General features: G+C 32.7%; 1 protein-coding gene across 1 annotated transcript in view; it reads right to left on the reverse strand.

Moving 5' to 3' along the window:
* The window catches only part of LOC136849044 (major facilitator superfamily domain-containing protein 6-like), a 725,072-nt gene that overhangs the window by 678,865 nt on the left and 24,553 nt on the right, over nt 1–21,654 (reverse strand). Inside the window, exon 2 of the mRNA XM_067121936.1 lies at nt 9,074–9,209. The gene's annotated coding sequence lies outside the window, so the exon portion shown is untranslated. The remainder of the gene's footprint in view (nt 1–9,073; nt 9,210–21,654) is intronic.

Below are 21,654 nucleotides of genomic sequence, written 5' to 3' on the forward strand. Positions count from 1 at the left end.
AAGCAGACATCCACACCGGAGAACAGTATTCTTGTAAAGGAAATACAAATGACCTAAAACATGCTGCATTGATTTTATCACTGTTATAAATATGCGGAGCCTTAAGAACAAAACCTAACTTCCTGCGACAACTGCTGAAACTTTCATTTGATGTTTCTCAAAGGTTAGATGCGAGTCAAAAGTTACACCCAAAATAGTTAAAGCTTCAGACTTATTCAGCAGTTCCATCCACCTGAAGAGGAGGATGGAGTGGGAAATCTGTACAAGATCTGCTAATCAAGAGTGTTTTCGTTTTCCTAGAGTTTAGCCTCATACCCCACCGACTTCACCATTCCCTGATCCGGTCCATGTCCCGATTTAAGCTGAGGCCAGCTTCATTTCTCATACGTGGAGACTTTAGTACACCCACAAGTGTTGCATCATCGGCATACTGAGCAATCTTGTTTTCCAGGCCAATAACAATATAACTTGTTGATAATAAAAATAAGAGTGGACCAAGAACACTGCCCTGTGGAACTCCAGACACACTAGTCTTGGTTCCGTAAAGATCCCATCCACAGCAACTCGCTGCTGCCTACCTGAAGGAAATCTTAAAGTAATCCTAAAACATGATTCTGAAGCTTATAAAAAAGTGTCTTGTGATTTACTAAATCGAAAGAAGCACTAAAATCTTTCTGAATTACGCTGCACTCAAAACCCTTATCAAGGTTCCCGTGCAAATGGCATGTAGTCTAAAAGAGCATCGCAGGTACCCAACTGCTTCCTGTATGCATATTGACAATCAGCTAACAATCCTTTAGATTTCATATACTTAAATAGTGTCTTAAAAATAAGTTTTTCAGCAATTTTGGAGAGTACCGTTTACTTACTGCAGTCTGCAGATATGCCACTCTTTGGAACAGGCACTGTATTACTAAGCTTGCGCTCATCCGCAAAGATACTACGTCGACACAAAAATCTATAGAATCTACTAATCTTGGGAGACAACACCCTAGAAACATTTTTTTAAACAAAGGGAAGAAACCATCAGGGTCTGCTCCACCCCAGCTATCAAGATTATCTAGAATTTTCTTAACATCCCTAGAGCGAAATGCAAATTTTGTAAGAAAAGGTTCAGGATGACAAGTATCAGGGAGAGGGACATCCTCAGCTGACTGCTTAGCTTCAAAAGCTCAACGAATCACTTCAGCCTTTTCACTAGGACCAGTAACCAATCTACCATCATCTGTTAGTAGTGGTAGAATGGAAGAGGAGCCTGACCAAAGACAGATGATGCCAATTTGGTCCACCAAAGTTTCCTCTTCAAGGAGTTATTGTAATTTCTCTTGGCTGCATGGTCTGCATGGTAAGTTCTATTCGCAGCACGGTGGGACTCAACAAAAATGGTGTAATTTTCATTTGAATGATTTTGTCTCTATGCGTTGAATTGGCCTGTTTGTCATGGTAGGCTTATCTAGATGTATCATCAAACCATGGCTAGTCATTTGTCCTAAATTTGATGACCTTTATAGGGACATACCTTATTAAAATACCCATCAGCATTTCATTTAACTTCTCCTTGGGATCAGGATCTAATATAGCATCTGAAATATTAAGTGCGTGACAAGCTTCAATAATGCGATCCCAATTGGCTCTGGATTTCAGACTATTTTTCCAACGATGGAATTAGGAATATACTGATTGTCAGACATGTCCATCTCAATGGCGCAATGATCAGAAGTGCCTATATATTCACAGACCTTGGACTTGACAATAGCTGGAACATCTGTGAATACAAGGTTTAATCCATTACCAGAAATGTGCGTGGGTTCCTCAATCAGCTGAACAAAATCGGAGGATACACAAACTAAGAGCAGACCGGCCGTGCTGATCTGTGGAATTTGAATTTAGTCACTCGCTGTGCTTTGCATTACAGTTCCCACAAATAACGAATGAAACTTTTGAATCCTGTGACTGAGCCATACTAATCCTTTCTACAAGGAAGTCATGTACATAATCGTTGATATTTGGACTGCGGTAACCAGCAAATACGTAAACACTGTAGAACCTACTGAAAATTATAAAACAAACAACTTCATGATAACTACACACCAAATCTTTCAGACAGTAAATAGGTCGTTCAGACTTGGTGTATATAGCCATACTTTGAGCATGTGGGATGTTACGACGATAAATAAAGTCAGGGCCATCAAACCTCGGGATTAAAAACTCAACCTCTGACTTGTTACTACTTACAAGAGTCCCAGATAAAAACATCAAATCGTATCTATGGGCACAACTCTGGAGATCAAGAAAATTTGACCTTAAGACCCGGATATTTGAGTAAAGTACTTTGCAATTTTTCCTACTGCAACGAGTAACAGCAATAAACAACAATAAACAGAATAATAAACAACAATACCATCAAAAATTCTGTTGAGAATATAAACACACGTCACCATACGTCACTGAAAAAAGCGGAGGAAGCAACTGGTTGACAAGGTGGGGCCGGCACACCTTGTAGGGCAAAAGAAATCCGTTAGGTTTGCCATAACAACTAGGGAAGGACATTCAGGATGGGTTTAGAAATAAAACACTTAGAAGGAAAAGATTACGTGCAAAACGAAGGCACTTTCCTAATAATCCACCAAGCAACTTTTGCTTTCTCAGCAGCCTGTCCTTCACATTTTTTCGAAAAAAACAGTTAAGTGAACAAAAAAAGAGGATAAACGCCTGTTTGTACCCTCAGACAAGGCAATAGTTTTTATAATCACAAAAGAAAAAAATATATTTCCATTCATGGGCACAATGTTTACAGACAAGATGCTTTCTTTTTACTTATTCTTCTGTGTTTGAAATTTAAGCCTTGAATCTACATTTAAAAGCATAACTAGATACTTGGTACTTAAAAATAATCATCTCTCAAAATTTATTGGCCTAAAAATTCACTTCTAAATCTATCTTTTTAATTTTTTTTAATACTAGTCCAGAAAAGGCCTAATTTAGTGTAGTATTCATCAGATATTATTTGAGGCTCATTATATCAAAAGTATTTTATTCATTCTAACAACTATTGAACAGTCTCATCGCTTTTGTGTATCTCCCGACACGAAACAAATAAAGATGCATGGAAAGAATAATAGTTATTGCAAGTGGAAATTCCTTCAATTCATATTTGTCTTTCTGCATCAAAGTAACAGTTTTACGATGTACTGAAAAGTAAATTACAGACTTTCATAACATGCGCTAATATACACTGACAATGAATAACGCCTTCATTAACACTATCACTCATGCCATCCACGCTCAATATATATAATATGTTATTTTCTCATCTGATAGAAGCATAAATGACAGCCATTTCAAACCACACTGTAGTTATTGAAAATAATGTTACCTGTTCGCGTGACAGTAACTGGAACGGAGCAGGTAATTAAATGCACTAGGACCTATATCCATTTTTGAAAAACCGCATCACTGTACAGCGACATTTACTGGAAATCGTTGTCTTCCTCTCTCCGGTATTTTATAGTTCTAACGTTAGATTAATTACTCCAGTTTAAATGTCCTTGTGTTTAAAACGTTTTTCGTGCATGTATGTATGTATGTTTGTATGCAGTTGATATGAGAAAAGGACACGGTGCTGAGAAATGAGATTTATAAGGAGTTATTAAGCTGGTTCTGGTTGCATCTGGATTGTTTTAGCAAAATATGAATGTGTAAAAATCCACATTTAGTTCAAGGGGAAACATGAGATTTAATAACTGGATATATGATCAAAGAATGGAACATCAAAAATATAAAAGGAAGCTCTTGAACACTAAATCTTCGATTTCATGTGCTTGGAGAACTGAGGGTGATGGTGTTGGGGGTATTTCAATACAAAATGAACTTAAAGATGGAGAAATTGCAAATAGTGGAAATGATCCTTGCGGAAATCATTTCTAAAAGGCATCAGAATTTCAGAATACATATCTGATACATAGCTAGCTAATGATAACACTAAAGCAGGAAGTAAATTTAGATAGAAGGGAAGAGTTCGGAATGTAGTTTTTCTTCCTATGGAACAGACAAATAGAGTAATTGATATATACACTTCACGTGTACACTTCATAAGCTAACTCTTTTGATTTATTTTAAATAATATTGTACCATCTCATTGTAAAACACTGGGTATTAGGGATGACTGCAGTGCCATGAATCAAGGCGTATACCTTGAGACTGCTTGAAATCGCTTTTTCTTAGTACATTGATCTCTCTCTCTCTCTCTGTCAATCTTATTTCATTCAGTCATGATGACAAGAAAACCATACACATCACGCATACAATATTTGAAAAGATAACGCGTGCCTGATAAAATCAAAATAATATTGTGAGGTTCAGTGATATGGCTGATGATGAAGCTTTTATGAAGAGAGAGAGGACATGCACTCAACAATTACTATGTAGATACTACAACCTCTTTACGGAAGCAGACTCACTGCAACCAAGAGAATATTTCATAAGAGAGAGACCACTAACGACAGAGAGAGAGAGAGAGAGAGAGAGAGAGAGAGAGAGAGAGAGAGACTGACATATGTGGATGACGTTATGAATTATAAGACGATGAAAAAGAAAAATCATTCACCGTTTTCACCCTTTGTCATCCTTTTAGACAAACGAACAGGTCTAGCATAAATAATAGTAGCATAAAGCTAAGTCAGTTACCAGGATTAATGAATGATAAATGAATACAAGACTGCTTTGGAATCTAAGTAGAAAAGGCTCATGTAAATTTCTTATTAAATAAAGAAAGACTCCTCTTGTTAAGTAAACCTCCTATTTATCCAAATTTGTATCAAGCCAAGATAAAAAAAAAAAAAAAAAAGTGGGGGAGAAGCGAGGAGAGAAATTGGAGCAAAATTGCAATTTGTAGGAAGAAGACCTCAGCTAATAGAACTTCAAACAGCTGAATGCAGATTAGGTACACTCTTTGCTCAGTACAACGAGGAGGACCGTGTACACACAGACTCCAAAGAAATGATTAAATCCAGGGAGGAGAACCGACGACAATTATAAAGATTTCGCGTTCGTCGACACTTATTTCTGTTAACAACTAGGATATTAACAAGTCAAGTGAATAAATAAATAAATAAATATATATATATATATATATATATATATATATATATATATATATATATATGTGTGTGTGTGTGTGTGTGTGTGTGTGTGTGTGTGTATGTAATAAACTTCTATCTATAGCTTCCATCATGGGGAATAACAACATGATAAAAAACAGAGATTTTTATTGCGATGAAAGTGAAAAAACGGACTGCAAGAGTTATCGTCTTTAACACATTTTCAAGAAAACTACATACAATGGAAAAAAGATGGTAAGAAGACTCGGTTTGCAAACAGCAACTATGATTAAAGGTGTATATAACCATATTAAGGTGTGAAAAGGTCATTTCACTTAAGGTAGCTCTTCAGGTAAGGACCAGCTGTCTAGAATTAACTCAAGTGCTGCATAAGCCAAACAAAGGCAAGACATTAACAATGTTCACTGAAATTTTTGGTGTCTTGTAAATTTCGTTTGAACATCATTTGCAGAACAAGGTCAAGAGTATATATAGATATAAGCATAAGAATAATAAATTTTTCATATGTCTGCTGTATTAATATTTCACATCTTGATGCTATACTACTATGGGACTCGCCAAATATAAGTGACATTTTACTTAGACAAACAAAGAGCGTTATTGTTTTAGCCAGTTCTAACTGAATGTTTATGTTCATTTATTGTGGTGTTCAGTTCCTTACTTGCCTGGCCCAAATAAAATTAATGACAATCTGTACATTGGATTTTATAAACAGTGTTGCGAATCTGATAAGGACAATTTCTTTACCAAGTTTTTAACATCTTCACTGAATATATTCAATAATGAGTTAAAGGGCTTAAAAAAAGATAAAATAAGGTAAACAAATGGTGATCGTAAGTAATATGGAGTTTTGTTACTTTTATAGTAAACTGTATTCACAGCTTTATTGTAGCAATTATCCAAAATATGAGCTGGACAACCCAAAATGTTCGAAGGGGATTTAAAAGTTATTCATGTTTATGTCTCTTGGCTCGGCTTGGTTTATCCTGTAACTGTATTAAACCTAGAAGGCTGTTCCTCGCCTGAAGAGCGACTTAAAATGTAACGACTTTTGTTTTTATCAACCTTCCTATATAGTCTTTTAATCCTAGGTATTTGTCAAACCAAATCTTCTTTGTCGTCCTTTTCTTTCCAATGTATGCATTTTGCTTGAAAATACCTTAGATTAAAGGAGCAAGATGTTGCACTTCACTTTTTCACTTCCTTCTTGAAGGTATATTGAGTTAATAAATAAACAAATATATATATATATATATATATATATATATATATATATATATATATATATATATATATATATATATATATACATATGTATATACGACGCGTGTCTCTATGTACATGTGTACATTAAGACTGTTAGTCTTGGTTTAATCTTCACTTATTAACACCGAGTCAAATATGACCGCTTTCTAGAATATCCTATTCTAGTCATAAGTCCTGCATAAAAACACGATTACTGGCTGAATTTGTACCAGCCTTGGATATGAGCAAGAAATAATTATTATTACAATGATAAGCATAAAACGATATGCAGGAAAGCAAAACTCCTGTAATGGTGTGATTTTATTAACATCTTCTGTGAATGCAAATGAGACACTAAAACTGCATATTGCCTCTGCACTAAAATGTGAATATCATTACCAGTTGGTAATCTGGAATGCACCATTTTTGCAGGCTAAATTAAGCCTCCACGATTTTTCCTTCATAAATAGCGCATGTAAAATTATCCTCGCTAAGTGTCTTCTTATTTTTCATTATTAGTATTCTCTCAGCATTAAGGAAGAGCATTTTTATTTTTTAACTTTTGCGGTTAATATCTGCTTCCGAATATGCAGTGTAATAAATTTTTATTACATATTTTACAAGCATAAAGACGATATAAAATGGAGCTGAGCCACTAGATAAAAATTACATCTTTAATAAATGCTCGTTTCCTATGGAATAAAAACTTATTTAACAACAAAAAGTACCACAAACACAGAAATTTAACATCGTATAACAGAGGCCATTTCTTACAATATTTCTGACGAGTTATGTTTTTGTTTCCATACCAATCTGCAATAAACCTATCGCGATAATTTATTAAAGCTGCGAAGCTCATCAAATTTAACACGATTTTCTTTTATTTTTAAACAGACAAATCGCACTTATATACATCTTATCCTTTTCGTTTAGGTTTAATATCTTTCAAGTAATATTGTTTATTTATTCATAAAAATATTATTCCCCGTGGTTCATGAAGAGCTTTAAAAGCAAACACGAACACAGCATAGAAATCTAATTTCGATGGGGAGTAAAAAAAACCTTTTTCATGTGAGCCACATAATTCAAAATATAAAAGCAACCGCTTTCTGTCTATCGCAGGCTGTTACTTTTCCTTAGAATTAAAGGTAAAACTGTTGATACGAAGAATTCAATAGGGCAAATATGAAACTATCAAGCATTCGCTTATATTCAAATTAGAAGAGTGAATGACCCAAAAGCCTCCTAAACTTAATTATTGCAACGCATGCCCATCGAACAGTAATACGTAGTTCCGCCTGAAAAGAGAGAGAGAGAGAGAGAGAGAGAGAGAGAGAGAGAGAGAGAGAGAGAGAGAGAGAGAGAGAACGACGGTTGGGAGAGGGAGCGAATCATCATCAAAAATACTACAGCAGTAGCAAAAAAAAAGTAACTAATAGAATCCTCTAAATATGGAATACTAACCTACAACTCGTAAGTTCATCCACGTACATAGAGACGTACTACAGAAAATACAAGATGAGACTGTAAAAGAAAGCATAAAAATAATAAACTCATGCAGCTTAAAACTAACGCCCAAAAAAAAAAAAAAATGGCAAGCAGTTAGTCATTTTTAAAAGGGGACGGAAACCACTCTTCGGCTGGACATCACCCATATTGAAGTACTGGGTCACATAAGAATTTGACTGCCTTCGTGAGATCTATAGGTCTCATTCATATATTGGAGGGGCTCGGACCAGAATCAATTGCAATCCCATTTTCCATCTGCACGATAGTGCAAAGAAGGAATTTTTCAAAAACTCCTACTTACACCACCAAACTTCAGGGCAAACTTCTAAAGGATGGCGCCATTCTAGATCACCAAAAGAGCACCCATGGTTTGTTAGTTCTAAAGGATCCCTGCATCACCATATTAAATTCATATCACAAATTTGCGAATCTTCAGTTCATCAAGAGAGCCGGTCAATAATTATCAACAACTGACACACTGTACGAGCATTTGATTACATATACATATACATACACATATATATATATATATATATATATATATATATATATATATATATATATATATATATATATATATATATATATATATATGTGTGTACATATCAAATACATATATAAACACACACTTATATAAATGTATATAATATATATATTATATATATATATATATATATTCATATATATAAATACACACTTATATATATATATATATATATATATATATATATATATATATATATATATATATATATATAGACATATATTAATTTCAGAGCGCACATGAATTGGTGGTCTTAGTGACTTCATAACATAGTTTAATTGCATATACAAAGCTTGATGAAATAACATAACGCAACACCCAATCGTTAAATCCTTACATTACATAAGATGCTAATGAAAAATTTAATTCCAAAGATACAAAAATCAAATAAACATAATGAATATTTCAAACCTCCTCAATAATCTTTTACTACAGAGCAACACTGAATGAATATCACCCATTAAACTATAATAAAAAAAAAAGTTATCGTTCTTATTTTGGCATCAGCAAAGGACACACTTCAGTTCCATATGTCTGTAAGTCTCAAATAATAGACACCTAACACTCAGAGTACCAATTTACCCCACTCCGAGAAATATTTAGACTAAATTATGTTGGATTGGAATTTTTACTGGTGTTGCTAAGTATACCTTACCTTCTTCGCATGTTACCGCATTTCCATGGGAGGGCAGATCTGGCTAGTCCAACATTTTTTATTTGCTGCCGACCGCCAAACTATTTTATGATCGCTGTTATGACAAACTTGTTTGCAGATAACCAGATGAAGGCTCCTGTGAGACAAAATACTTTTTACTGACATTATTCAGAACAAGTAGGTATTTTTTAGTTACAACCCAAAAAGGAGTTTTGAATTGCTAAGCAAAATTCTAAAGAGAATACCTTTATGTAAATAAATGTGAAATTTAGCAAAGGATTATATAGATAAAAATTATGTGAACAATGATACAGATATCAAAACAGTAAAAAAAAAAAACCTACAGTTTCAAGACCAATTGGTCCCCTCTTCAAGTGATTACAGCATAATAATATGAAAGAAGAAAAGTTATAGATGTTATCAGAAAACATCGACGATAAATAATAACCACTGCCGGTCTTATTACGGTTTGCTGCACGGATTTACATAATAGTATAATTAACTATCGTTCTCATGAGGGAAGCTTCAACTATTTCCTATTTCTGTGTTATCGCCTGAAGAGGAAACCGGTTGGTCTTGTAACTGTAATATAATATTTAACGTTGTTAATAAATTTCGAAAAGCACGACGGGATTTGCATTTGATCTAACAGCACAACTGTGATCATCATAGTCACGATAAAGAAATTTTAACTATAAATACATACATTCATTAAAAGTTGTTGATAAAGGTTAAAGAGGTGAAGGAAAAAGTATTTGATTCTCTATCGTAGCCTTACAGCCTCTCTCAAACTTCTGATCATTAATTGACAAAAGAAATGGTATTTGAAGCTAATGCGAATACAAGTGAAATGCTGTGCCATTCATTAGCGCCGAGGCACAAAGATGCACTATCTAGGACAATTTCCATACAAAAATTACTTTTTTTCTCAATGAAAGTAAATATGCAAGGACACGTATATCTATCTGAGAAAAACTACCAATGTTAGTTATAAAAGCTTTACAAAATGTGCATTATAGTTCTGATCTGAATAAAATTTACTTATTAGTATCCAGAATTGCTAGCTCAGATTCTTATCGTAATGGTATGTTTATTATTTAATTTCATCATGATATGGTGTATTCTCTTATGAAACATAATTGATTTTACATTCCATTATCCTTGAAAAAGAAAAAGCCACCTGTTTATTAAAGTACCACATGCACAACTAGTGTTACCGTGATTCCTTGTGAGAGAAAGCAATCAAATCTCAACCGGAATACGATTGAACTTTACTATTTTACATTCCAGTAGAAGCTCTGTAATTAAAACAGTCTAGGTTATGAGATCAAATAATAATTAGTGTAGCAAGATTTTCATCTCTTACTGCCATATAATGCTTCACGTCGCTATCATAAATCGTTATTCACACTTCCGTTTACTTTTAACTAAATTACGTAATGTTTGCGTGGATGATAAGGAGGAAAAGCTTGCCCCATCTTCGCACATCTTTTACAGGAAATGATTCATGACGATAATGCGACATGTCGACATAAATACCGCATGAACATTAAACACAGAAAGTAGATGTTCGGTGAGAATTTATGAACAAGCAACTCATTATGGTAATTTGGTGCCATCAGTTTATAAAAGAAATGGTGCATTCGACAGAATGTCCGTATTTTGCAGATCGTTAGCAATCTAACGGTGAAAAGAGAATTATCGTCTGAATTTATTGATGGCGAGAATATATATGGGCGTGTGTATAATACGTTCGACACAAAGAGGAAACTAAGGGTAATTAACGATGTAATTTATGTATACACAAAGCCTGTTTCCAAATGAGCCAAGGTCGAAGTCCGACGATAATCTGGTCATTTATTTCACTTGATGTATTGGTTCTGTTCACTGATAAACCAATAGAAGGAGGAGGTTACAATAAATTGCTGTTTAAGCGTTTCATCTTCTAGTTAAAAGTTATTTTTTTTAGAATAGATATTTCGATATGAGATAAAAAAAAAAAATAGGCACAAATAAACACATCCACCATGGAAATTCTGTAATTCTCTTTGCAATAATTCTGCCTATCTGTAGATCGTATTAAGTTCAACATAATAGTTATGAAGTACATCGTCGTATCTGCTTTTGTAGGATATCGTGGATTCGTTTCCAAAACAATATTGTATAATCGCTACTGATTATGAATTTTCAATTTTAAAATTCCTTTGTATTCTAAAAAGAAGACTGCACTACTGTGACAAAGGCAATACAATGATAAATACAGAAATAACACATAAAGAATTTTAATAGTACCAACAGTAATCCAGTGCGATAATGCATAAAGGGCAGATCTCTATTAAATATGTCTAGGACTTGCGAGATAAATTTTAACACAAGACCAAGCTTTGAACTTTTTATAGGCCTTTCAATCTTGTTTGTAGAAGTCTTCGAAAAAAAAAAATAGCCTAATGTTTTTGGACGGGTAAAGTGAACAGCGAACTAAAAGTTTCGGAAACAGATGTAACTAGCGGACTAGTGAGGAGTTCCTTGCACTGGGGTACATATGGATACATAATGTAAAGTCGTGCACTAAATGGCCTCATCCATCTATTCCAGTGGCTGGTGATCACACATTCACATGTGAATATTTTGTTCGTAATAAAATTGTACTGAAAACTACGCACTGATACATGATTTCCTGGGTATTTAGATGCACACAACATCTCTTTACAGTTATAATCACGCTTATCTGTCCCTCCTTTATTCGTTTGGTTTTCTAAGCATTCATTTTTAGGAATTACTTATCTTAACTGTTATTTGTAAAAAAGGGAATATATCACATTTTGTTAAGGGTTTTCAGTTCTAGACGATATAAGGTTCATGTTTCATTATTATAAAATTTCTTCTTTCTTCTCATATCGGTATTCTGTTCTGTGGAAAGTTATGATGCAAGGACAAGGTTATTTGGCTAATAATAATCAATAATAATAATAATAATAATAATAATAATAATAATAATGTCATTTCTTGCACCTACAGTATAATTTGTATCATATTTGGTCCTGTTAAACTAATGCCAAATAATTCTTGTACAGAACTTTTACACCTCAAATATCTCAGGTTATTTTAGGAAACATCACATTACGGAGATTAGAACACAGGAAAACCTTCTTTCCCCTCTGTCTCCAAGAAAGGCAATTTCTGCCTTGAGTTCGTATGCCATTCTTCAGATTTTTCATGATGTAACTTTTTTTTCTTGGATAGGTTTCTGCCTATCGATTTTTAGATTCATACGAACGTTATTTCAATACATATTCTTTAATTATTCGAGTGAAGCACTGAAAAATTTATAAAGGCTATTCCAAGCACAATGCAAAGATTTCTGTCATATCCATGGCATTACTTACAAATTCTCAACATTGTATATTGCGTCTCAACCAATACAACGAGTAACCATGATTTCCAACTTCTCTGTCTCGCTCTCTTTCATAAGTTTTCAGTCGCAAAGCCCATTGGCTTAGGTATCCCTCGACTATTCATACCTCCTGTAACTTTGAATGAATCCTTTTGATTAATGCTAATACACCACATCTCTTTGTAACGTATGGATTATATCTTGGGAAGTGTAAAGAGAGAGCGAGGCCAAGAGAATGCAGGATTAATCCAGTGGAGTTAATTAAAATTTATGAAACAAGGGAGGATACCGGCTGATAGACACTAGTTCCATATTGCATAGCTCAGGATATAAATTATATTTCTTCCTTCATACATTCAGGTTATTTCAGTTAGCTGATCATTTCTGTCAAAGTCATAGAGGGCTAGTTACATTGTAGTGCAGCCTCCTAGTTACGGTATTTCAGATGACTTTCAAATATATTTTGTGTTTAAATGGTTAGGATATAGTTACATTCTTTATGCATGCACCAATTTAGACACACACACATACATATATATATATATATATATATATATATATATATATATATATATATATATATATATATATATATATATATATATATATATATATATATATATATATATAACAAATATATATATAATATATATATATATATATATATATATATATATATATATATATATATATATATATATATATATATATATATAAAGAAACTTCTGTTAATTCCTCAGTAAAGATAATCATTCCTCGACTTTGTTTGTTAACTTTTAATTTTCCATTATGTTTTTTTACAAATATAGGTCGTATCTGTATTGGACAAAGAATATTGCATGCACTATTTTTTCATAAACTATATTCATCAGAAAGGTTTAAGCGTTATAGCACACCACTATTTTTTTTCAACAGGTCTAAAAATAAAATGCAAATAAACTACTTCTTACTTATAAATGTTTGCGAGAAGTCTAAAACTATAATGTGCAAGAAATATTGATCCATTTCTTACTGAAAAATGTTTATTAGAATTAAGGACTTCGTCTACTTTTTTCTTTTATATTGTAAGACAGCATTCGGTAATGATTTGTAAATAAAAGATGGACATCAGAGCCACAAAAGACTGAGTGTGAAGGAAGAACTTCCCTTTTTACTTTGTCCCTTGGACATGTTAATAACCTAAACAGTGCAAGTCTTAGGTTACATGAAAATCAGGAATTTAATTACATGATTATATCCTTATGGGAGAGAGAGAGAAGACCCCCGAATATTATATATGATGTATTATAACACAACAATGTTACTTTCACAGTAACAGTATCTCTCAAATAAAACAAAAATCATATTTTAATATTTCTCACATTCATAGGAAGAAATGCATTAGCCATTTCAGCAGCAATGCAGAATGGCGTCTGGCTTTTATCACTTAGTTTGGGTGAAAATATTTTGCCCTCAGGGAATACCCGAACATCGGGGATGCTGAGTTTTCTTTTATCCCATATACTTTTTTCTGCTTTCCTCAAAGGCATTTACTCGCCCTTGTAGGCAATTTGCATCTGGTGCCTGGGAGCATAACCAGAAAAGGCTAAGTGTTAGAAACTCAATTTTCCACTCTTGAGAGACGGCTGTTTATCATAGCTTTTTGCTTCCTCTGCCGTTGCTCAACATGCAATGTTGTTTTATTTGGGGAAAGGCTGCTATAAACAATATTTGGAATAGCTAGTGAAAACTCTCTCGTCGTTTATATAGTTTTCTGAATACATTTTTTTCTGTTGCATAACACGATTAAAAATGGGCTTATGTTCTTATACGAATGAATCTTGCTTAACTTTATCTGTCACTTGAAAAAGTACACAATTAAGAAACGAGAAACCCTCCGTTTACTGTGCGAGAAGAAATTTCATAGACAGTCACAGTCAAAGTCTTGTCACGTGGTCATAAATTCTCAAATTACCAAGATAACAACAACATTGAACATTTGGTCATTCTTCCTTGTTTTCAGAAATATTAACATAACATCATCACTCAGTAATAAACTTGAACTTACTTCTGTTAAAGACCTTTTATTTGGAAGAAGGCCTTTCAAAGGTAGATATTAAGACAGAATAAAGGTTACCTTACTTCCTTCCTTTCTTTCTGTCTCTATTTTTCTTTCTTTCTTTATATCATCAGCTGACACACCTTATGGACAGAATTAACAGAGGGAATTCAGCCTGCAGCGAAACAAGTTACAGCAAAAGGTGAAGGAACAAAATGGACCTGATACACCTGAAATTCGGGAGACCTCAACAGAGAGCAAGATTGAATTTGCTCCTCCCTTAAATATTTAGAGATCAAGATTCCACAACTGCACTGGGTAAATTTTTCCACATTTTAGTAGTAGCCAAGATAAAACTCCCAGCAAACTGTTTAGTATTAAACCTGATGCTAGGAAACGACACAGAGGATGTTTGTCGTTTTATCACATTTTATGCAGCCAACATAATGAACTCACTTTACGTCTATGCCACAAGTCAACATGAAGAGTTGAAAAAATAAAATCAACTGATGACATAATTCTATCTCACAATTTGAGATGAGAGTCAACACCGGAAGACCACAATGGAGAACAGTACCCCAAACAAGGAAAAAAAATTAAAACATAAAAGCTTCAGCCTATATCATTCTAAAGTATTTCCGCAAGATACCAACTTTTTAAGTAACAGAAGAAACAATATTATGCATTTACTTATCAGAAGTCAATTTCTTATCAAATGGTACACTTACAATCTTAAAAGAGACATTGACATTTAAAAAGGTACCATTTAAAAGTAAATCAGGAAGCAAAGGCAAAAGTGTTCTGGATCAACTATCGTACTTTGAGTTTTAAAAGGGTCAAGCTTTATGCCCCAGACTACTCCACTCATGAATACTTGCCAGATTTATATTCAAGGATTCTGCAACCACAGACTTAAATTGTGGAGAAGGAACAACAGCTAGAAGAGTAGCACCGTCGACGTATGCAGTCAGTTTGTTCTGAAGACCTTGCCACATGTCACTGGTATAGATATAAAAAGCAAAAGTTCAAGAACACAACTTGAGAAACACCTGAGATAGCGTTACTAAAGCTAATAATATATGCTGGCCATCAACACAGACCCTTTGTGTTCAGCTTATTAAGAATTCATTTAAAATATTAATCAAAGATCCACTAATTCCCAGAAATCTTAGGTTATCGATAAGTGCTTCATGGTTCACATGGTCAAAGGTTGCACTAAAATCTAGACCAACCATACATGCCTCTGCACCCTCATCAAAAGCACTTTGCAAGATAGCAGATGCTGACAAGAGTGCATCACCACCAGTACCAAGGCCTTTACGAAATCCAAACCGTAATGCAAGTAGCAAGTTATTATCTTCAACAAGCCTACAAGGATGCTGGAAAGTAGCTACTCAAAAACCTGCAAGGCCAACTAACCTTCTGAAAATAGTAGTAGTCTTATTAGCAATTAAATCAGCAGTCTTTTTAAAAAAGTTGGGAAAGATCCTGTTATGGTCAATGCCATCATTATTTTCAAGGCTCAGAAGCAATGTTTTGGCTTCTCTAGACTTGAAGGCCATTTAACACAACTTGGGCTCTGAAAAGCATGACTAAGGCAGCACCACGGACTCACCACACTTTTTGCTCATGAAGACTCGAGTAAAAGTAATGCCTTCTGTTTAGGGCAATATACAGCAGTTCCATCAGCGCCTACAAGGGGAGGCATGCTTGAATCAACTGCAAAGACTGATGGACTTGAGGGTAGACCACCACTTATGGTCATTGCCACGGGAGAGCAAGATTTCTTTCACACCATTTTAAGTTTTTTTTCAGGTCTATCATAGATCACGTGAGTTTGACTTCTAAGTTCAATGAAATTACGCACTAAAAGTCTGACCGATTGTTCCCCTATAAATGTTAAGCTTCTTGTTTTTCATGGTAGACAAGTTTACAAAACTTGAGGATTTTAGAAGGAATTCTTCTCTCGATAATATTCTTCAGGTGATCAATCAAATACTCATTAACATTGAGACTTCTATAAATATCAATCCACCTGACCTCAGTATCATCATGGTGAATACCATCCCAGTTGACCTAGTATTTCAAGTATACCTTCCTTGAACTGCTAACATCAGGAACAACCTGATCCATTTTTCTCCGTCTCTACTATTATCTATCATTCATATCTTCTCTGTATAAATAAAACTAAGTAATTCAATATGACATCAAAGATACAATTTTTGAAATCCCTTTGTGCATATATATATATATATATATATATATATATATATATATATATATATATATATATATATATATATATATATATATATATATATATATATATATATATATATATATATATATATATATATATATACATACATATACACAGTATATATAAATATATATATGTATATATATGCACAAAGGACTGTATAAATTTGTATCTCTGATATCATATTGAATTACTTAGTTTTATTTATACAGAGAAGATATAAATGATATATAATAGCAGAGACGGAGAAAAATGGATCAGGTTGTTCCTGATGTTAGCAGTTCAAGGAAAGAATACTTGAAATACTAGGCCAATTGGGATGGTATTCTCCATGATGATACTGAGGTCAGGTGGACTGATATTTATAGAAGTCTCAATACTGTTGAGTATTGAATGATCACATGAAGACTACTATCGAGAAAAATTCCTTCTAAAATCCTCAAGTTTTGTAAACTTGTCTACTACGAAAAACAAGAAGTTTAACATTTATGGGGGGAACAATCGATCAGACTTTTAGTGCGTAATTTCACTGAACTTGGAAGTCAAACTCAGGTGACCTATGAGAGACATGAAAAAAACTTATAATGAGGGTGTGAAAGAAATCTTGCTCTCCTGTGGCAATGGCCATAAGTGGTGGACTACCCTAAAGTCACCAGTCTTTGCAGTTGACTCAAGCATGCCTCCCCTTGTAGGAGCTGATGGAACTGCTGTATATTGCCCTAAACAGAAGGCATTATGTGTACATTATATATATATATTATATATATATATATATATATATATATATATATATATATATATATATATATATATATATATATATATATATATATATATATATATAATATATATATATATATATATATATATATATATATATACATATATATAATGTACATGTGCGTATGAACTTGGCTCATAATTATCCTGGTCATTGATCCTGAATTATATCACTGATGATACAAACTTCTATTAAGAAGAAAATTCAAACCAACAATTCAGTCATCAACAAAACTCATCCATGACTATAAAGACTATAAAAACTGCGACCCATAAATTATATTTTTCCAAGAATATATCCAAATACATATCATTCATCTCCAATTCTCTAACAGAATTTAATTTCATTTTCATAGGGTATTTCATACTATCATAGGAAGCTCGCAAAGTGAACAGCAAGACCAGGAGGAACGAAAGACACCCTTTTGGTAATGAATTCCTCTTCTATATGTGAAGGAAATGTCTGTATTATGATTTATGGAATATAATGGAAGCCTTATTTATCACTAAGGAAGATTTGACTGGGGGATGCATTCAGTGTATCATACATCTAAGCATTCAGAATTTCTGAAAAATATGGTTTCGTAACACTTCAGTTGCAGGCTTCATAATCTTTTAATTAATCTAAGCATGTCTGCCATGATATTTCTCTTGACATGTTTATGGTGACATATTGAGTTTACTGGAGGATTTAATTAAATAATCATACCTGTAAACCACAGAACATTTTATACGAGTCTAAACTGCACGGGAATTTCGTGTCGGATTTTGTTGTAATTTGTTTTTTTTTTTCTTCTTTTAATAATAATAATAATAATAATAATAATAATAATAATAATAATAATAATAATAATAATAATAAATAATAATAATATTAGAATCATCTGAACAATATTCTTACTTTACAACGACAGTGAAGTTTTGATAAACTATTATTATTATTATTATTATTACTAAGGTCTTTTTCGTACCAATACTGTAAAATGTACGCGCGTGTGTGTGTTTTTAAGTCATTGCCATAAATAAAAGATTTTCATATACCGGGAAGCAGTGTGGTTATTGTTCTGATTTTTTCTATTTATAGATACATAATTAAAAACCTTTATTATTACTAAGCATAAATTTCCAATTTCCTTTAATAAATTGCCTCATTTGATTGGTATAGAGTTCAGTTGTCCTTATTTTACCTCACCTTCATTTCATATGAGGTCAATTTAATTTACACTTAAGGCAGCATACAGCGGACAGTGAAAGTCAGTTCAAAAGGAAGGCAGATAGCGAGATAAGACCATCCTAACCTTTTAATCTCCTTTCATTTAAATGAAGCCCCTACCAGTCGCGCTGTTTGAATGTTAATCCTTATTAAACTGAGATTTCTACGCCCCAGTGCAAGCCATTTTTAACACTTTTCTGACCACTACTAATCTCATCCGTGTAGTCCTAATTCTCAGCCGCACTCACCTCTCTCTCTCTCTCTCTCTCTCTCTCTCTCTCAAGGATTCTGCATCTGTAAGTCACATAGGCCTATGGAATTGACTGCAGAGCTATTTTTTAAACAGTTGAGTAGGCCTATCAATGTACTAGATTTTATAACATGACTGCAGGAAGGGTATATATATATATATATATATATATATATATATATATATATATATATATATATATATATATATATATACACACACACACATATATACGAGTGTGTATGATAGAAACTATAAAATTTCTTCGATTCTTACTCTTATGAATTTTAATTGTTTATTAGAGAATTTATTACAATTGAAGCGAAAGTGTGGCACATATATGCATACATACATATGCATATGCACATACATATATGCACACAAATAAATATATATGGATATATATATATGTATATATATGTATATATACATATATATATGTATATATACATATATATATATATATATATATATATATATATATATATATATATATAGATAGATGGATGGATATAGCATCATACTATCACTTCAACTTTAATTAACTCTAATAACCAATGAACATTCATTAGAGCAAGAAACAAATATATAACGTAGCTTTTATCAGTTTCATCTTAGTAAATAAAATTAGATTTTCGTCACACAGACGATATATTTCATTCCAATATATTTCAAATTTTCCATTTATGTTTATATTTGATGAGGATGAAATTACCAAAACTCAACTGACTTTGACCACGGGTATTTGCTCCCAGGAAAAAAAATTAATGGTGATCTATTCATCCAAAACCAATTTCGCTGCAAATACAAAGTTTAATGAATTACAAACATGCTAACTCGAACGGTTTTCTCTCGGATATATTTTGAAGGCGATCTGCCGTATGTTTGAATTATGAATGAATCGCATTCACTCGGCATCACAATGTAAACTTGGTTTTTTCATCGGTTTCTATCGACATTGTATTGACTTGGCTTTTCAAAAGGAAATGTAATTTCATTTTCATTATGAAAGAGATTTTTACGTCATCATAGAAAAGCGTGGAACAAAATTTTACTTCTTTTACAGATGCTTGAATGTATGATGAAGAGATGTCCGGCAGTCAAGTGTTCTTTGAATAAGAAATTTCCCCCAGACAAATCCTTAAGAAATTTGAATCCTTAGGTTTTGTCAACCAAGACTTGTTTACTGGATAGACAACTCATAAGTTTTCACTTTCAATTATTTATTTTATGAGTATCAGTTCTCATATACATCAACTGAAAATCTCCAAAAGAGAATTGTAAAAAAGCAAAAACAAAAAAAAAGAGAAGGAAAATGTTAAATGAACATCTGTTGTAATATTGACATGCATATGTGTAAAACAGAGCACTCACTGTCTCTTTTTCTTAAATAGCCTCAAAATTTAATCGTATATGGGCTTAAACAGTGCCTCTTTAATAAATTTTATAGGGGTAGGAGTCTATGGGTTACAATAATATTACGTTCTCCCGTCTAGTTGCTAGAATATTTAAATAAATGCAACAACGATCCCAACTGCATTTTCTATTATTTTATTTCATAATTTTTATTTGGTTAAAGAAATAAAGGGGGCTAAAAATCGTTTCTAGATTTAATTCAGATAACTGTTTAGTTTACTGTAACGGATGTAGTCCAATATTCATAGGTTTATTGAAATTAATTAGTCATCGATATCCCCTTGTAAAAATCTGTTTCTAATTTTATTACAGAAAAAATGGACTTTAACATACTCAACTTTGCGACCTTAAAACAAAAGCAGGACCTTGTTCTATTATTCTACGAATTGTGAGTGAAAAAACTTCATTAATTCGATATGCAGATTTGAAAATATTTTTCAACCAAATACGATTTATTATATCAAATATACAGACACTAAATACAATAATAGTACTATAGTTAGACTGTGTAGAAACTCTGAATTTATTGGTAATGGGTCAATACGAGAACGCGCACGCGCAATGCAAGTGAAAATAGGGCCGAGTTTGCTTCAACGAAATGACAAATGGACCGCAAAATTTCTTATGACCAGCAGACACCAAGGACAGATAATAAAAAAACTCCTTTTGTTAACAGTTTCCGATAGGCTATATGAAACATAGCCAACGAAATAAATACGACAAAACCACTTTTGAATAATATATATATAAATACATATCTATACACACACACACACACACACACATATATATATATATATATATATATATATATATATATATATATATATATATATATATATATATATATATATATATATATATATACATACAAATATCTATATATATATATATATATATATATAAATATATATACATAACGTAACTGATTTATCCCGTGTAAATCAGTCATGATAGAAGGATTAAAATCAGTACTTGTACATGGAACATCCTTTATACAGTAATGACTACAGGTTTCGAAGTAACTGTCTCCATCATAAGATCTGACGGTAAAACACAAAAAAAGAAAGAAAAATCACTAAAATATATACGACCTTAGGAATAAACTAATGCAAGAACGAAGTTTATGCAAAAAATGGTAATTTACAAGCAGAAAAATGAAACAAAGTAATATTATACTAAGTAAATACCTGCAACACACACAAAATCAAAAACAGCATCTTAGTGGAC

This window comes from Macrobrachium rosenbergii, chromosome 20 (genome assembly GCF_040412425.1).
Source record: "Macrobrachium rosenbergii isolate ZJJX-2024 chromosome 20, ASM4041242v1, whole genome shotgun sequence".
NCBI classification, from domain to species: Eukaryota; Metazoa; Arthropoda; class Malacostraca; order Decapoda; family Palaemonidae; genus Macrobrachium; species Macrobrachium rosenbergii.